The 19907-nt window shown below is 41.5% G+C and overlaps 1 protein-coding gene and 1 long non-coding RNA gene across 12 annotated transcripts in view; one reads left to right on the forward strand and one right to left on the reverse strand.

Moving 5' to 3' along the window:
- Window positions 1-7908: 7908 nt before the first annotated feature.
- On the reverse strand, window positions 7909-10665 carry LOC142404631 (uncharacterized). Its single transcript, XR_012773922.1, has 2 exons — window positions 10285-10665; window positions 7909-8478 (listed from the first exon to the last, which is right to left on the reverse strand). It is a non-coding gene; the product is annotated as an uncharacterized LOC142404631 (long non-coding RNA).
- Window positions 10666-10889: 224 nt separating this feature from the next.
- Window positions 10890-19907, forward strand: part of SYT1 (synaptotagmin 1) — a 360596-nt gene continuing 351578 nt past the window's right edge. For 10 of the 11 annotated variants that reach the window (XM_075496130.1, XM_075496083.1, XM_075496101.1 and 7 more), the window contains exon 1: window positions 10890-11244. The gene's annotated coding sequence lies outside the window, so the exon portion shown is untranslated. The remainder of the gene's footprint in view (window positions 11245-19907) is intronic. The other variant, XM_075496184.1, reaches the window with a different exon arrangement.

Raw genomic sequence — 19907 nt, forward strand, 5'->3', positions numbered from 1 at the left:
CAATTGATTACATGATTCAAATCAGAATGTACTTCTGGAAACCTTCCCAGAAGTTTACATTAGTGGACTCTGACTCTTCTACTTTAGGACTATAACATTATACAGTGCATTAGAGGCTGAAGGCACAGAGCAAAAAAAAGTTTAATTACAGTTCCTGTGTGGAACATTGTAAATATTATGGCAAAGATAAAGAAGTCGAGATAAGAAACCAAAAATGAAAAAAAAAAAAAAAAAGATGAGAAAAATCACCTTAGAAATGACATCCTGAGGCAGAGGATATTGATGACAAATAGTAAGAATATTTGATCCAAGATAGTGCTGATGGTTCCAGCAAGAGCTGCAGAGATTATGTTGATCATGATATTAGTGACTTCTCTGTGGCTTATTAGGAGAGTTCTAATTCAGCCAACTCTCCAGCTCTGGCTCAAGTCGTATGAACTGAAGGCAAACATTACTCTGTTATACTTTCTATCATGGAAGAATGAATTTGATATATTTGTTAACTGGAAGAATAAATATACACAGTTTTCTGGAGGAAAAGTACTATAGAAGGAACTGTTACTGAAATTGTATTAAAAACACAGTTCTAGAAAGTGAAAGACTCTTGCATATTTTAAGGTTGCTTCAGGGTATTCCAGCAACCCCTTGAAGTTAAAAATAATATTGGGAAGAGCCCTTTTCATCTTTTTCCAGACAGCACAAAACCCTGTCCAATTCCAAAATAAACTTCAAACTTTGAGTATGTTCTCCATGCCAAGAGACTAGTCTCTTCATTGCTATGCTAGCTTTACTACTAGCTTTACTACTGCTAGACTAGCTTTACTATTTTATTTACTTTATACTATAGTGCTATGGTATATATACTTTATACTATTCTATTACTGCTATACTAGCTTTGTTACTTTACTATTTTATTTTACTTTATACACTATTTTTGTTTTACTTTACAAAATATAATATTTTATTTTAATTTATATTCATTTTCTATTTTATTTTTACTACTGCTATACTAGCTTAACTACTCTATACTAGCTTTACTACTGCTATACTAGCTTTCCTACTGCTGTAGTAGAGGTAAGCATATTAGAAGGCATAGAGATCATAACACTACATTGTAGAAAATATAGGTACCGTCCTCCCATGTCTGTATGAATCTGTGCCTGACAGCTGGGAAAGGAAGTTTCCAATGTATGATCAGAAGGTAGAAAGAGCAAGCAACGAAAAGGTGCTGAGATACCTATTCCAAGGTTGGATTACATGAATGCACATGAAAAACGTAAGCATAGATCTAGATCTACAACAAGAGTTGTATATATATACTATATATTTTTTTGCAAAAGTGATTCACGGACTACAAGAAGAGTTGCATATACATGCTACATATACTTTTGCAAAGGTGGTTCATGGACTAAGTCTGTACTGTCCTTGGAAGCAGCACCTTGACGCACACTGAAGTTTCCATCCAAGGTGCGTGCACCAGCTGCATCCACATTGCTGCAATCTGTGGAATGCATCAAGGAGGCACATTGTGTCCCACATTGGTTTCCCCGACTACAAAATCTTAGTAGTTATAGATCATTGTAGACCATTATTTTGCATTTATTGACACTCAATATCTGTTTCAAACACACGCTGTAATTGTCCCAAATACATGCATGCTTTCTGTTTCCCAAAGCCCACAGCGCATCACAGGCACCCTAAATTTGCTCTGCAGACATCCTGCCTGTGAGTCGTCATTCATTTCAATTCATCCACCAGGAGAACCAGGACAGATTCTGTTAAGCAAGTCCTAACCTCCTACCAGGGTAGACAGGGTCATAGCTACATCTGAGTGCAGTCTACCCATTGCTGTCTGGCAACTTTGAACAAATGAAATTAATTCCAGCTAGTGGAACAACATCCCTCTCCAGGCCTGGAACAGCTGAAAGCAGGTTTTCAGGATGACAGTGAATTTCAGGACAAGAATAATCACATTTGCCCAGTGTTTGGCATACTCCTCTGAAGCTCCTGATCTAAAAAGGAAGTCATTACCCCTTCAAGTTTAGTCATTCTTGGTCATTAGTTTGAGCTAGGAGAATCTTCTGTCAAGATCACAGACATGCACACAGCCCTCCTCTATATCATCCATGACTGAATGGTTTCAGAGGAATCTCTATACTCCTCCAGAGCCAGGCATTATAGAGCTTCCCTAACTTTTCAGAGCCATAAATGGTGTCCATATCACCAGGTGATCATCATCCTAGGAGATACAGCTCTGTAACAGGAGGGATGGTCATGGCCCCTCAGAGGTCGGCTCATGGCTGAGGTCGGCTCACGCCCCTCAGAGGTCATGGCCTCCCTGACACCGATTTCATGAAGCAGGTGTGGGAAGCTGCCCCATTTTTCGCTGGTTCTAATCAAGGATGGGCAGGCACATGCACAGCCTTTCGGTTCTTCAATTTCTAGCTGTGACTCTGAACCATGAACATGAATCAGCAGTGTGTCCTTGCAGGAAAGAAGGCCAACTACATCCTTGGCTGTATCAGCAAGCAAGAGAAAAGCCAGCAGGTCAAGGGACTCTTTCTATTCAGTACTTGTAAGACCACATCTGGAGCGCTATGTCAGTTTCGGGCATTGCAGTACAAGGAAGACACTGACATCTTGGATGAGGCTAGTGGAGGGCCACCTAGATGGTTATGGAACCTTCATCCTTCCAGACACTCAGAACTTGCCTGAGCAAAGCCCTGAGGAACCTGTTCTATCTGGATCTGCTTTGAGCATGTGCTTGGAGCAGATGACCCCTAAAGGTCCCTCCCAATCTAAGTTATTTTATAAATCCATGACTACATGTTATTAGCAGTAAACCCTCCTGACTATGAAATTTAGCACCTGGATACAACAAATCTTTGTTCTCATGTAGTTCTCTAACCAGCACCAGAAATAGAAACAGAACCCCAAATGGATGGTCTGCATACTACTAATACAGCTCTTTGTAGTATGGCAGATAGGGTTAGAGGTCCTTGCATAAGGGTATGTAAGTTGCTGGGATCCTTTTGGAGGACTATAAGCTCCCCAGACATAGTATGATAGCATCCATAGTGAAGAAAGCCAAAACATGCCAAAAGCATCAGCTAGTCTCTGTACTCATGCTATGAGATGCCTTTTCTAGGACAGCCCCCGAATGCCTTCATGAACATATAGGCAGTACAGAAAGCCAGTGGACTATGAGTCCGTGGCAAAATCTGGGAGTGCGAAAACGCAACAATATTGAAATACCCACAGTATGTTTGGTCAGAACATTCTTCAAGTTCTGATCATCACTAGAGGGTTGGTGCCGTTTTTGAGGGCTGCTCTGCTGACAACAGCATGAGACTGCCCAACTCTGGACAAAGGTGAATCTATTGCCATTGTGACTCCCGTAATCTATCGCAGCTCAGCCTGCAGAGGAGAGTGTGTCACAGTAAACGAGACATTAGATTGTAATTAAACTGGCAATTAAACTGTAAATAACTTCAGCAAATAACCTTTATTCCTCAAAGAAAACAGTCAAGTTTTTTTTAGGAGAAGTGACTGCAGGAAAAATCAAACAAGTCCTATTTAAATTAGAGTACAAGGGAAGGCAAACTAATATAAATCTTTTGGAAAAAGTCAAACGTTGACATTTTTATGAACCCCTGTAAGACAAAAATGGCATGACCAGTTTCCTTAAAAAAAATCAATTTGGTCAGAGATAAAGCTTAATAACTTTCAGAGGGAAAGCCAAAGTGAAGACTTAGTTAATGAAAAACGTTAGTATTGAACAGGCCTTTTTAAACTTAGGAGGAATGACTGTGGCTCTAATAAATCCCTGAGGTTATTCTGCAGATACCTTCATATTTATGAAGGAATAATGATTATAATGCCTTCCTGTGATTATGGTGGGGAAAGTGTGGGTTATAGATACCAGTAGAAGGAAGAAAGCTAAGGCATGGAGGAGTCCACTGTAAGTCTTCGAATAACTTAATCTAGGCTCTCATCTTTAGAAAGAACATTTTAATTTAGAGTTCCAACATCAAAGACCATATGAAATCACCATTTCTTTGAAAATCCACACTTAAGGACAAGAAGATATTGGCCAAAATCCTTAAACTAATTAGTACCAAACACTCCTCTGGGCTGAACTTTTCCCTAGGATCAAATTACTGAGCTTAAGCTAGCAAGCTCTTAGTCCAGTTTCAGTGTGGGCAAGGATGAGCTTCTAGTGATGAGAATCTTTATACTTTATCATCTCTGTCCTAAATTGCTTTTTAGACTGTTTTCATTCTTTTCTTTTTATTTTTAATTCTATCCATTAAATAACATTCCTGACTAGTTACTCCTGTTCACACACAAACAAGAATTAACACCAAACCAACGACTTAGTGAGTTTTCCATTCCTCAGCAGGGAACAATCTATTATTGTACTTCATCATCAGTCATAATTCTGACTGCAGCCTTTACCTCCATCCCTAAGAGAAAAGGAACAATCTTTTGTCAAGGGCCTAATGTCAAGGGTGAAGAGGATGATTGCGATTGTCAAGATCATTTCTCACTTAGGATTGGCAATGTTATCACAAAATATATTCTCAGATGAACAGGAAGAACAAAGAAGGGATGTAAGAGGACTGGCAACTAAAGAGGTCAAAAGCAAAAAACTAGGAAGGTGATAGGGGATTCTCATTCACAGATTTATGAGCAGCTGGGGAAGGTGATCTTGCCCCAGACTAAGTAAGAACTATTGAGCAAAGAAGAAACTATGTCCCCAGTGTGCAACTGGAGTCTCTGTTCCCTTAAAACTTCATACTTAAACTCAGGACTTGAATTAAAATTATGCATTGCTACATTAACTTCTTTAGGTCTCTAAGATAGCTTGATTTATAGAAGACAGCAGTCGTGGAAACTGTGCTTTTTAAGACAGCAGGTCTTACTACAGATTTATACCTGTGTAACTGCGAGAAGAATTAGGTTCACTGGGTAGGATTTATTTTTAGTTTGCCTAAGTTTTTAAAAAACAAGAAAGTCTTTTTTTTTACATTAACATATCGTAATGATTAAAAATTCAGCTTTGACTTGGATAAATATCTATCAAGGTTTGGAGAAGAGACATTACCACTGACCTTATCATCTTAACAACATTGTTACAGTCAGAGAGCTCTATTCCCTTCTTATACTCATGTAATTTGAAGGCTATGGCATATGCTATATAAAAAGCAATACGGGAAACAAACCAAGCCCTTTAGGTTGCAAACAAAATGGTGCTGCTGACAGACACAATTGCCAGAGGTAACTAGTTTACCATATTGCATACTGGCTAAAACATAGCTAGGAATAAAGCGAAATTAAAAATTCTTCTCTCCTAATTATATTAATGACATATAATTTCCAGTTCATTTAGCCATGTGTTTTGCAAGCTTTTAGGCCCAACAGTAGTCTAAACATCAGAATTGTACAGTGACTGCATTTCTGTAAGAGAAATAAATACATTTTTAAAAAAGGACAGAAAATATTATGAAATGGGGACTACTGTAAAAAAAAAATCCTGACACCTCTATGGTTTGGCATTTTAAATATAAATACTAGGGTAATTTTACTGTGCCTTTGAATGAAATGACTGCGTGAGCTAAATGAAAACAAACTCCCTTGAGAATTTATTTATCAGGCTACTAATATTCAAAAGTATTTTCTGAAATTTAAAATGCATTAACTGTTTTTTGACTCTAGTAACTCTATCCCATTTTTTCTTCACACGGATGTTCTTGGCCTACTCTGCATAGCTACATGGTAGCACTTGCCACGCTTCATGGCTGGGCTGACTTTTTGGGCGATCTTTGTTATATGTCTGCTGCATGCTGAAGGTTTTGTGGACATCTCAAATTAGAGACATGAAATTCAGGAAGCCTGAAGTCTAAGGTTTTACCGACATTCCAGTAATATATTCTAATACATATATTCACCCTCACTCCACTCTCAGGTTGGTGTAAATTTAAGCATATTTTGCACTTACACAGGCAATTCATTTGAGTCTCTCCAAACAAGAGTTATCCCTATTTGTATTGGAGACAATGGAATGACAAGGACACTTCTTATGCACATGGTGACAATCATGCGTATCCATTTGAAAAGACCTTGTTTAAATCTCAACCCTTTCCTCAGAGGTAACACTGACTGCCATTACACAGCTCTTCCTCCTGCTTTGTGAAGGTCAGCTCCACAAAATTAAATTAGAAGTCCTTCTTTCCATTCTTTTTATTACACAGTCATTCATATGATGCATATGCTCACCAGTGATTAGAAATTTTACACTGGGGAAGCCATAATTAATGCTTACCACCATAGGGTAGGATTGACGACTGACAATATCCGGGCACTCTGGAAGCTACAGTTCAGTAGTTTGTCATTTTATATAGTAGATTCTGCCTGAAAAGAAAACCAGGACTTCAGTCCAGTTCATCCTACCCGCACTGAAAACGCTGTTTTTCTGGAGTACCACCCTGAGCATCACTTTGGAGATAACTGCTGTTCAACGAAGAGGAAGATTAGGGATGCAGAGTCGTCAACCCAAAAGAAGACCCCTGAACTAGGGGCACCATCTACAGGGGAACAGACTGACACTGACTCAGATCTGTCCTTGCATGACACAGCTGACATCTGTGCAAAACATATGCAGGTTGGTTTGACTACACTTGAACACTCCCTCCTAACAGAGTATTTCTGTTTTCATTTTCACTTATGCTGCTGCAGCGTCCAGGAGCCCTGGGCGCAGTGTAGGAGCTCTCTGTGTTAGCTGCTATACAAATGCAGATTAAAAGAGACCATCTCTGCCTAAACAACTTAGAAGCAGCAGCAGATGTGTACAGATCAAACACAAGAAAACAATGAAATCAAATGACACATTAAGACAAACATCAGTCAGTGGACTAACAAGTTCTTTGCTTTTACCCTTTGATTTTTAGCTAGAATTAAAACCAAAACAAAACCCCAACACTTGTTCTCCACTCCCTCTATCTAACTCATAATCTCACACATTGCTCCAAAAATCATCTTCAAAGACCTACTTCATATGACGCTTTTGTTAGTTGTGTACAGTATTTATTCATTTTACTGAAGGTTAATTCTCACTTTTGGGACTTAGCTTTCTCACTTTGCTTTCATGTCTTTCATGTTCTCCTGATGCTGGCTTGGCTTCCTGACTAAGAATGTGCCTTCTAAATACATCACCATCACCCACTATATACTGTGGAAGCTTCACTGAAATCAAGGGTGGGATGACAGCACCCTAAAATGGGATTCCAAGTTTTTAATTTTCAGCTGTACATACCAGGCCTTGGATTCCCAGTTGACTGGGAAAAAACCACAATCGAGAGTGGGTGTTTCATTTGCTAAAAGAAGTTTCAGAAACGTGTGCTTGAACTCATGCAATCGGAACTTCATTTCTCCCATCTCCCTAAGCAAAAGCCAATTCCTTTGTCTTCAGGCATACAAACTACTTGCAAATTGAAAAACTTGGGGATAGTAAAGACCAAACCAAACAAAAAATAGGAATAAAATAACATGACAATGAAGAAAAAAGTAAAAGAATCTTTCTGTTAAAAATAGGTACCTGTGATCTTGTGCAACACAAGGTCAGTATATAATTTCATCATGACAGTCACAGTTCAATCCCTGTTAGTTTACAGTTCTAAATTCTGCCTGACAAGTAAATTAACTTGCCACCAATATCATTTACTCATTCACCTGCCGCTGATTTGCCCTCATGATTTGCCCGACTTCCCGTCCTGTACATCTAATCGTGGCGGTTGTGATACTTGGTCACACAAAGGCTGACGTACAAAAGAAAACTGATGGCAGCTTGGGCCCAAAGCCAGAGCCCTGACTGCTGTTTTTGATGTGCTACAATTGCTGTTGCTCCTGAATTTGCCTCAGTTCAGTGACTGTCATTCTAGTATCTGCTCTTTATATGCCATAAAACTTGCCAGGACAGGCCTGAGAATATTTTGGTTTCATTGGCTTTGGCCCAGGTTTTCTCCTTCTTTATGGAGAGAGCAAGCAGGAGTCTTTTACTTTCAAAACACAGTTTTTATGGCTCATATTGCTTTCTAATCTTGAGGTTTTATCTTGAAGTCATAGTATACAGAGAGTAAAAAATAAAAATGGCAAAGACAAACATTGCATCATTTCTGGTCTTGCTTTTTTATTCGGATTCTTCCCAGATGCTGCTGTACCTCTGGCTCAGTCAAAGTCTAAATTAGAAACAAGGGATATGAAGGATATAACAGAGCCTGGTTCTTCATTTGTACTTAGTAGGATTCCTGATGGAACTTCTGAATGGTAGACACTATTTAAAATTCTCTTTTGATGCACTAATGCACATTAAAAAACCAAAACAATATAGGCCTTGGGTTTAGAACATCATTTCTTCTGGACTTGCATGTTTCTTCTTTTTTTCTCATGATAGGATACCTTCTTCTTCCCTGAACACAACTGTGGAAGACATAACAATAATAATAATAAATACAATGATCTGTGTTTCATGAGTTTAGTGGCTAGCATTTGGCTAGCACTCCAAGCATTCAACAAATGGCTCCTGAGCTCTTCTAGAACATCCTTGTCCATTCAGGACATGTATGTCATCCTTCAAGTTTCACAACTTCCTTGGGTTTAATTAACATAATGACTGGACAGTAATGACCCATTTCCTCGAGGATGCAGCAGTGAAATAAAACTTGCTGACAGGACGGGAGACCCCCTTCTGTATGAACAAGCTTTTGGGCCCGAAAGGCACTGAAGGAAGTATGTGTGCTAGAAGGAATGCAACTTTTGCAGCAATTTCTCCATTGCAAATTACCAAACTCAGAAAAGATTAGGTGAAATCTCTCCCACCACCCTCCCAGCCCCTACCACACCTGCCCTTTTGTTTTTATTTATTTCTTTTTTTTAATCTAGCAGAATAATCATGTATGGACTACCACAGTCAGAGAGTGAGAAAGTGACGGTATACTCTTCAGGGCTACTGCTAGGCAGCATTTCTGTTCCTTACTGTCTATACCCTAAAGAGAGGGCCATCGGGCTTAAATGATGTTTCTTGTCTTTGTTCAAATACTAAGACAGGGTATGATGTGTCATGCCTTGCAAATGCCAGACTCCCACAGACTTCGGGCTGTGTGGCTGATAGAAACACAGCATCAAGTCCTCATAATTATTAGCATTGAAATGTGTGGGTTTTTTAACTGACCAGATAAATGATCCTAGAGAAAAGAGTCCTTGACATCTGTTGTATTGGGAGAGAGAAAACAGCCACATTTTAAAATCATACACGGTAATCTGGGCACAGGTGACCTCTTCTGCATATGCAGTTTAACTTATGGTGGCTCCTCCTTTCCGTAGCTCAGCAAGAGCTGGTATTTGCATTCCTTTTCCCTCTCACGACCTTACGTGCACATACAAGAAAGACTCATATTGTGAGTCTAACAGACCTAAGAGCACATGTCCAGCACTGATGGGATCAGAAAATGTGTATTTGAACTGAACTGGAAAAGGGATGTGATTTTTAGAGGCAAATCCCGCCACAAAAGCATGGGTGGATAATGGCAGGACGAGGTTCTGTTGAAGGCATAGTAAGTCACCTCTGAGACGTGCCTAGGAGCTTCTTGACTTTCTCAGTTACCTGCTAAGGGTGGCATAGGGGATCCCCTCTTTGCCAACATTTGCTATTTATCATATTAAGCTATGATTTAGATAACTTTCATTCTCCTGTACTAAGTGAAACCAACTAAATGCTTGTGGAATACATAACTACTTAAGTTTTCTTAGAAGAATTGTAATTCAGCAGCATCCTGTACTACTGTGCACAAAGCCTGGGCTGGAACCTGTATGTTTGGTACCCTGTGGCCAATTAAAGGTTATGGGAAACGCTTACATAAATATCGCATGATTATTTTTACAATTTTGCAGATAAAGTTATGTTTTCCTCCTGTGCCTTTGAGGGTATAGATAATATATATTATCTATCGATATATATATATGCTAAGGAACAAAGAACTTCAGTCTGTTGTGTTTTTAAAAGCTAAACTTACATCTAAATCTATTTCCATTTCCCTCTGGAACCTGAGCAGCGTTTTATGTTATATTAAACATTAGACAAATAGGGTAGATCTAATTAAAAGTTGAAGAAATGTGCTTCCCTTAATTGAATTTGTTATAGTTACATTTTGCAGACCAATGTTAATCAAAGCTCCAGTTCAGAGTCGATGGATCAAGGGAATTAAGTTAACCCTTGCACGTCCTTACCTGAACACGCGATACGGTCTGCTCTCGCCTAAGCCATAGACGCCAATTACGAGTCACCGCTCCGTCGCGATTGCCCGGGGCGGGCTGCCCAAGGGCCCGCCGCAGCGGGAGGGCCGCGCACCGCAGGCTCGCTGACAGGACCGAGGACCGGGGGGCAGCGGCAGCGCCTGGCGGGAGTCGCCGCCGCCTCCGCTTCCCACCGCACCGCCGCCCTGACGGCCCGGGGCCGGCGCCGCGCCCTGCCCGGGGCGCCCAGGTCACCCGACGGCCGCTGTGTCTGTGGCACAGCGCCTCGTGCCGCCCGGCGGCGGCCCCGCGGCGGCCCCGGGGGCCGCGGTGCCAGCCCTGGCCGCCATGCGCGGGGATGCCCTCCTCCTCCTCATCATCATCATCCTCCTCCTCCTCCTCCTCATCATCATCCTCCTCCTCCTCCTCCTCCTCCTCCTCCCCCGCCTGCCGCTGCCGGCCCCGCCCGACGGGGCGGACAGGGACCGCGCGGCCGCGGGATGGGCGAGGCCGGCGCGGCGGCTCCACCCATGCTGGGCGCCGGGCGATTGGCTGGCGGAGCCCGTCTCCCCGCCCCCTAGCCAATGAGGGCGGCGGGCCGGGGGTGATGGGCTGCCTCTCGCGGGAGGGATTCCTAGAGACGCTGCAGTGTGGCGGCGCTCCCGGCGCCGCGCAGCCCCCGTGCCGCCTCCGCCTCCCTGCCCGCCTTGCCTTGCCCTGCCCTGCCCGCCGGCGGCCGCTGCCGCCGCTGAAACTTAACGCCCGGCGCGCCGCCAGCCCGCCGAGCGCAGGGGGCTGGGGAGCGGCAGCCTGCCTGCCTGCCGTGCGCGGGGGCGGTCCGCCGCGCACCCCGCCGCGCACCGCAGCCTCGCCCCGGGAGGGGCCCGGGCGCGCGTGGTGCCGCCGCGGGGAGAGGCTGCAGGACGAGACGGCTGCGCCCGCCCCGGTTGCCAGGTAAGGCAGCGCTCGGGGCCGCCCGCCGCCGCGCCCGGGCGGCGTCGCCTCGGGCGGGGGGACTCGCCGGGCGGGGGGGGGGGGGGGGGGGCAGAGCACATGCTCCGGGGGCGGCTGGCGGCGCCGCCTGCCCGGCGGCTCTGCCCGCGGCTGCCGGGGGGCGGGGGCCCGCCCCCGGGGCGCTCCCGGCGGGGGGGGCGGTTACGGGGGGGCGGCTCAGACAAAGGGGGCGCCCGCGCCCCCCGCTGCCGCGGTGCTCCGCCGTCGCCCCCCGCCCCGGCTGCGGGAGCGGGGCGCCCTCCGCCCGCCCGCCCGCTCTCCATCCCTCCCCGCTGCTGCCCGGAGCCGGCGCCGAGGCGGCCGCCGTGCCAACTTGTTTCTCCGGCTTTCCCCTGGCTGCCGCCGCCGCCGTGCCCCCGCCCTCGGCAGGGTGGTCCGTCCCGGCGGGGGGCAGGGGGCCGTGCCGCCCCCGGCACCGGCCCCCGAGCGCTGCCCGCTCCTCCTGCCCGCAGGGCAAAATCTAATCATTTGTGTATCAATTTACAAAGAGCCTTTCCTCCATTACTTAGAAGGGCTGTCAAGCTAATGCGTTTTCTTTCTGTGCAATTTCATTTCGTGTCCTCGGACATTATTTCCTTCATCTTATTTAATACTGCCTGCCTCGCTCTGATTTCGGGTACGTTGTGGTCCGGTTCGTATGCGTGCACGGTATGGATAGGGGATCAGCGCTCTGCTTAAAAGTTAATTTCGCCTATCAAACTCTATGAGGCAGAGTAGTAAGAAAGTGGCAAAGAACGTTAATATTTCTTTTGTTTCCAGTCTTCTGAAATAAAGATATCAAATGAGTACAGGCTTCTGGTAGTCAGTATAGTAAGGAAATTAAATGTAGTCATTGGAATGAGCCTTTATGGCACTTTCAACAATCTGTAATTCAATCATCTCTGATACAAGCTGCCTTTTGCTATTATTCATCAGACCCAGCTGAGTGATTCCTGTCAGATGGGAAGTGGTAGAGAGAAATCTCTAGGTAAATGTAACTGAAAAGCTTTCCAAGTGGAGTCTTAAATGAGCACAGAAAAGCACTTGGCCACAATATCAAGACAGATGTTGGCATCCAAATAAATAATTTCTTTTGATTGTCCGGGGGATGTCAAGTCTTATTTTCCCTATTTAATAGCCATTTGTGGGTGAAGAAGAAGGAGTTCTGTGTTTATTACCTTGGAAACTCAATGCAAAATGCTGTAGTGCAACAATATTTCACTGTCTCTGAAATGATATTTTCTGCACAAAGGTCAGTAGAGTAATTTTAGCTACACGTACATGTTGTAGACCACAACTAGACTACTAATCAGCCACGCCGATATTGATCCTCTGAGCGGCTATGCAGTGTGCCATCCGTGTTGTGTGTTAATCTGTTACGTGCTGTTTAAACCGCTTTATTGTCTGAGCGACTTACTTCATCCTAAGAAACGGAAGATGATAGTTGTAGACCCAAGGGGAGACTCCTTTCCCTGGTGGGTTGACGGCTAGTTACAGACGAGCCATTGTTTTAGGAGTGACCCTGAAAAGGGGAGGGGGAGTTTTTTGGGTACAAGGACAAGTAGGCAGCAAACTAATTTGCTTTGTGAGTATATGCAATGACATCTCCTGCCATGCTTAAATAAACCTGCTCAGGAGAAGCGTAAGGAGATTCCACGTGTGTCTAGAATAGTATTTTCTTGTCTATCTTGGAAACAAATGACCTGATTTTATGTCTTGAGAGTCAAATATGCATCTTTTTTTTTCTTACAAGCTTTTAGGAATTGTAGTTCTATTAGTAGTGTCCGAGGGGAATATACTTTAATGTGGTCTATTACTTGGCTTGTGGTATAGTTGCTTAAAATTTGCATGCATGCAATTCATAAATTGGAAACCATATAGCTTAAAAACATAGTGTAGGCAGCTTGAGTGAGAAGAGATAATTTAAAAAAGAACCACAGGGCAGAAGATAATGACATACTGTAGGAAATAATCATACTCCTGCACTTGCAAAAGCATGAAATGTTCCAGTGTAGCCATTTCATACAAGCCCAATTTTCCTTCACATTAAGAGTGCTTAAGTGAGCCTTATTAATGTTTGATGCAAAAGATGCTAAATCCATTTTAAGGATTGATACTGGAATTTAAAGAGGTAGCTCACAGACTAACAGTGCAGTTCTAACACTTCCCCAGAACAAATGTGAAAAATAATCACTTACTGCGTACGCCACGGCACCGCAAGTGGGATATAGTCTTCTCTGTAATGCTGACGGGCGAGGGGCCCTTTAAAACCATAGATACAAAACAGTGTTTGATTTAACAATCATCTGAAACGTTCTCTTACCTTAATCATAACTTAAATCAGATATAAGAGCCCAGAAGATGTTCAGCGTTGGTTAGCGTGGTAGTTGAGAAGGTGTGAGATAAGGGAAGGTTCTGTTTGTCAGAAACCTAGGAAGAAAATCTATACTTTTCCAGCTAGTGTAGAGAGACCGGAAACATAAAATCAATTTTTATGGTCTTTTGGCAGGGTTGGCTGCAATAAGTAAAAAGAAGGAGCAGCTTAGGGTCTTGGCAGAAGTTTTTAAGCCACTCAGCTGAACAGAACTCAGTTAATCGATGTTTCCTCACATGAAAATGAAGCTCTTATTTAGTATATCGCAGTCTTTTCTTGTCCATTCAGCAGTCTGATTACAATTTTAAAAATACTTATGTGTGAATGTGTGTGGTTTTATATTTGTATATGCATTTCAACACACAGATAAATTCTTACTGGGAACTGTGTTCTGAATAAAGAATACACCAACCTCGTATTACCTGCTGTGGAAGAGGCATCAAGGTTTGCAATACAATTGAAAAGGACAAGAAGATATTTCTGCATATCCAGAAGAAAAGCGTGGATGAATTATTACGCATGGGTACCATGATCTCCTTCCCTCTGCTGGTGATGCCCATATAAATGTGCAGTTTCACAAAGAGAAATACTTCACACTTTGATTTACTTTGATTCTCTATAGAATGTTTGTTTTAAATGTTACTTGGTATCTGGAAGAAGCTTAATTAGAAATACACATAAGGGAGGCTTGTTAGCCAACTATGAATTTGTGTTTACCACTGACATTTACTAAAGATACTTGAGGTTAAAATAAAAGACTTTGTTTATTCAGTCTGGCAAATGATTATGTTAACAAATATTTTTTGTTATGTACAAATGTCGTCTTTGCTAGAGTAGGCTTTACTCCTTCCTAATACACCCCAGTAAGAGGGGGGACTAGGAAATGCTGGTTATACTGTTCTATCTTTTACAGAAATACCAGATATCAAAGCAGAATGTATTAGGAGGAGGACAACTGACAAGGGTTCTTCATGATTTCTTCTGGTGAGAGGATAAGAGCAGGCTACAGGCAATCTCTTTTAGGGACTACGGGGACTAGCCAAGTGACTTGTACAAGCAGCGTGTGGAAAAAGTTGTCTGGATTAAATAAAAAAAAAATAATTCCTGAAGCATATAGTGACCGAAAGCTAGATATGAGCTATAATAAAAACGTCTCCTTAAGCATTACTTTTGACAAATGTCTACAGGATGTTTTAAAGTAGTCTGGCTTTTGTTTTCTGTTGTTTTTTCCCCAGTGACTTAATGAATAGCACTTCATGGGTCTTCCATTTACTATAAATGCTTATGAGGGAGTTGATTATTTTTCTTAGCCTGTTTTCAAATCACTACTAGTCTGGAGGTATTTCCCCAGAACAGCAGGCACTGAACACTTCTCCATCCTAGAGGGAGCGATGCTGCCATCTTTTAAATTCTCAGAGGTTTGCCAGCTCAGGATGCTGCTTCTCTTTTCTAGCCATCCCTAAAGATGCTGGGAGAAATGTGTCGGAACACAAAGTAAATCTATAATGTCTCCTGTGTGGTGTAGTTATCTGATAAGCTGCTAATATTTATATGGTTCTTTCAAACAGAAGACCATAGAAATTTAAAAAAGTGTCACCAGAAATTATCCAAACTAGTTGTTTTTCATCAATTCTGAATAATTATATTAATATATTTCAGGAAAATGGAATTTTATTCTGAAGTAGCTAAAACCAGTTTGGATACTTTAATGATGCTGTCTGTAAGTTTCCTAGGTGTTATTTGGGATTTATGGTAGTACCCAAATGTACTGTAGTAGTTTTAATAATGTAGCCACGGTTGTAGTGACTAGGTAGTACAGTGCCTCAAATACATGAGGATACATGCCTCAAAGCTGCTCAGTGATAATTTAATGAAGTTGATCATAAACCTATTTACAAGTTCTGTTTTTGTACCTTTATCTTAAGGCTATTGTTTTCCTATGTGTAGTTGAAAATCAGTGTAGCAGCAATATGGGAAGGCTTACCGTTACCCAGCTTGGCTCCGAGACATACAATTGCCTGCAAACTTCCTCATCTCCATGTGTTTGAATAACCATGTAGATACAGCAGTTGAAAATAATTGGAGTGCTTTTGTGGAAGGCGCTGTGGAAATAAAAATTCTTTCACAAATGGTATATCTGGTTCAGGACCCTGTCTGTAACAGTAATACTTTTTCTAGAAAATGTGTACACATACATCATTGACAGGTGGACTTTAAACCTAACTCTTCTTATTTGGAACACTTAATGACTGCTTGTAATGTGTAGTTTTAATTAATTTTTTTTTTACTTCTTTCCAAAGCTATGGAGAGTATTTCTGTATAATAATCTATTTCTCTTTGGTCTCTATCATCAAATCTTAGAGTTGGGAGGAATTCTTAGAAGAATATGTGACAACTACAATTAGAGTGGTGGGTTTTTTTTTTTAAAGGCTAAATGTGGTAACTTAAGGAAAACTTAGTGGCTTGGTGTTGTTTTGATAGAAGACACAATCTCTTGGTGAATAGTTGAGGGTTAAAGATTGGTAATGCATCCCAATCAAAATAGTTTTGAAAGTGGCTTTTTTAATTAAAAAAAGACTTTCTGTTTCTTGTTGAAATTGTAAGGTTTCTGTTTTGACTTCAGTAAGGCATTTGATTTAGCTTAGGGTGATGTTCTGATTGTAAGAAATAGTACTGTAGAAGTGTACCATTGTCCGTGTGAACAGAATTAAAATTTTTTTTATTTAATAGTTTGCAGAAGAGATAGTGTCTGGGGAATCTCAATCTCCATTATTCTAACTCTATTCATTACCTTTAACAATGATGTGGAATAAAATATAAAATCCATATTCATGAGAATACTTCTGATTTTTTTTGGTGCCAATTTTAATAAACAAAGTTGGAAAAAGTGCTATTATAGACTGATTTCATTTGGTTTCTTGTCCTATTACATTTGAATAGGTATTTTAACAAAGTGAACCATAATACTTTTGCCTACTTCCAGTAAAAAAAATTGCAATTTCCCCCTAAAGAGTGGCTCTGAGAAAGGACTTGGGGATTACATCCAGGGAACATCATCTGTCATTATCTAAAAGAGCACAGAAGCCATATGCAGCTGTAAACACAGAAGCGTTGAGAGTAGGAAAGGTGCCCAACTTCAAAAAGGATGCTGGGTGACTAGAATTAGTTTAGAGAAGGGACCCAGGAATTGCATCATTTGAGATGTGCCAAATCTGCTTCTTAATGAGAGTCCTGAAAGCTTACCGTTCTCTTTGGAAAGCTGTGTATGCCAAGAGCTTCCTTGATTCCGACACAGTGAAAATACTGGTATTAAATTGTGCTCTAGTATGTAAAAGTGTGTGCCAGCAGCCTGGTCAGGCATGCAAGCTACAAGAGCTCTGACTGGAAATAAGGTATCAATTTTTTTGTCTTATCAGAGTAGCAAGTGTATGGGCCAGCTTACTGAGGAGATGACACCCTTTCTGCCTGAAGTCCCTAGATCAGTATTTCCTTTCCTTTTAACTAGATCAGGTACAAGTTCTAGATTTGATGTAGAAATTGCTGGATTTCTGATTTGTGTTAATCCATGAGAACAGAGTAGATAATCAGCTGTCCTCCTGGCCTTAAAATCACCAACCCATTGAACTTTCTGCCACTAACTCTCATTGAGTCTCTTGGATTAAATCATATTTTTTGTAAAAGGTGGTGTGACATGTTGTTATTGTAGTGTGAAGAGGTTCTGTCTGAACTTCTCTTAAGCTGCCCTTGTATGTTATAATCCTATTTTTGTCCCACCTTACTGACAAGCAATTTCTGCTTATTTATCTAACTGGTGTTAATCTTTGAGACCTGATTTAAAACCCAGTGAAGTTGATAACTGTTCCTTCCATTTATTTTGTTTCTCTTGTGTCTTAAAACCGTAAATGGTGCTTATTAGTAGGAATTCTGTTTAAAAAGAGAATGCCTGCTACTCCTTCAAAGATGGGAGGACCAATATGATGTATCCCATCAGTCTGGCCTCGACCTGTGTAAATAGGCCTGAATTAGTTTGCAGATGCCCATCCATCAGATGCTACCTGAAGGACTGTGTTCTGCCAAACCTGTTCTGGAGCTAGCCTTGCAAGTGGCAATCCTTGTGCCTGGCATCTGAGCCAGGGAACCCTGTCGTGCATCTGCTTCTGCACCAGGATAAACTTGTCTTGGCGAGAACCTTCCATGTCCTCTTTCCATGTGTCAAGCCATGGTTGGTTAATTGGTGGTATTGGCAACACAGCAGGTGTCTCTTATGAGAGGGGTACAGCTCTACTGAAGTGGCAAGTTAAGAGTTACCTTTGAGAGTGTCCTCCCACTGAATTGCCAAAGATATGTCCTTGAGTAGTCCAGGCGAGGGTGGGAGACAAACACATTTTTGACTGTGAGTGTAGTGCTGGTTGAATTGCAGGCTTTCTGGATCCTGAAATTAAAGTTTACCTCTTTTCTAACAGCCCAAGTGTTTAAGTAAAGCTGTGTCTGTTAAACTGTTGCGTTTGATAACTGTATCTGGGATGTTATTAATATTCCCTCAGGAAAAGTCTGCCAGTAGATGCCTTTTTGTCTTTTCCGTAGTTTTCATCATAGTTGCTTTTCATATGCGAATAACAAGGAGTTATCTTGCACTCGCTCTTCAGATTCAGCTTTCTTACTTCAAGGTTTCTTAGCTTACTCAGCTGCTAGTTAGAGCAGAGAAACACCAGGAAAGATCCATGTGACCTTGACAGAGGTCGGTTGCTTCTTCATGATATGCTGTAGCTCCATAAGGCCTTCGCTGCTCTTATCTAGTATATTTGTTTTGTTTTTGTAAATCCTACAGAATAGGATTGAAAGGTTGTTTTCTCTATTAATGTGTATCATATTTAGTGTTCTTTTAGCTCGCTGAGAAAACGCTAAAAGTGAAAACTTCAAGTAAAATCATCTGGGACAAAACCACCTGAAGTCACATGCTATACTTCTTTCTTGCATTTGTCACTTTCAAAATGTATGTCCGCTTTTAATGATGACTTGGACCTGCTTTAATATTTGATATGCAAATATTGGCTTTACAAATTGTACACTGGCTAATAATTGTGAGCTGTTTACCCTAGAATAATTATTCTTTATAAATATTGATGGAAGTTCTGTGTTGTTATAGGTGAGCAAGGCATAAAACTTGCTCTGAAAATCAGTATTTTAGAAGAAGAATAATAGTAATAAATATTTTCTCAGACTTTTGAACTGAACACTGTTTGTCCATGTACTGTCAACTGGCTTCCAAAGCAACAACCAGCCAAGTGTCCATTAAAGGTGATAAACCAGACTTCTGCAGGCATAGTAGAGACTGTTTACACTGTTACTGAAGGATTCAAATGTATCCCTAAAGCCAAAACCTTTTTCTGCCTTTCCAGATAGCTCATGGATATCTGTACCCATCAACAGGATTCCAAAATGTATTGCATATAGGTGAAAGGAAAAATAATTGGCACAATTTTAATGGAACTTGTCAATATTACTTGAGTTATAGCTTTTTGAATTTCCTTTTAGTATTAACATGAAACTGGGAGCATTTAATTTGCTTTGGATTGAAATTTGGCTCTTAGAATGGCTCTGCTCTTCAACTACTTTTATCTTTAACTTAAGAATTCAATGGTGTTAACTGATTTCACAGAATAAAGCTAAATTATTTGCTGGAAGGGTTTATCACCTGGCATCCCTTATCTGTGGTGTTACTGCCTTCTCCCACTCAGTTCTGTGACTTTTCGTGATGAAGAAAAGTAATCTCTTCTGGGGAGGTAAAAACCCAACCTCTTTGCATAGTTTGCAGTGTTGGCTTTAGATGTTTTAAGTAGGTGAATGTGTGAATTTGAAAGGATGAACACGAGGGTGGACAGAAGGCCATAGGTGGAGGTAGTGAGTACTGAGACTAGTTGAAGACATATTCAGATTGTTATAGGTAACAAATTATTCAAGGTTTTTTTTCTTCCATTAGACCTAATATCAGCTATTTTTTGGGTCCTTTTGGGATAAATGTATTGATGATTGTGAATAGCTTGTTGGAGTTACGCTGATGAAGCAGTGTAAGCACTTATCCTTAAATTGTGAAAAAATACTAGTTCAGCTTGTCCTACTTACAGCCGTAGTGCTGGTAAGATGCTTAAAGGTAGTTGCTTCAATCGGGCTTAGAGATAATTGTGGTGAATAGATTCAAAGTACAAAATTTGAGAGGTGTATTGTAAATAATGTAGAACTGTGCTTAGTG

Source organism: Mycteria americana, chromosome 1, assembly GCF_035582795.1.
Source record: "Mycteria americana isolate JAX WOST 10 ecotype Jacksonville Zoo and Gardens chromosome 1, USCA_MyAme_1.0, whole genome shotgun sequence".
Classification (NCBI taxonomy): Eukaryota; Metazoa; Chordata; class Aves; order Ciconiiformes; family Ciconiidae; genus Mycteria; species Mycteria americana.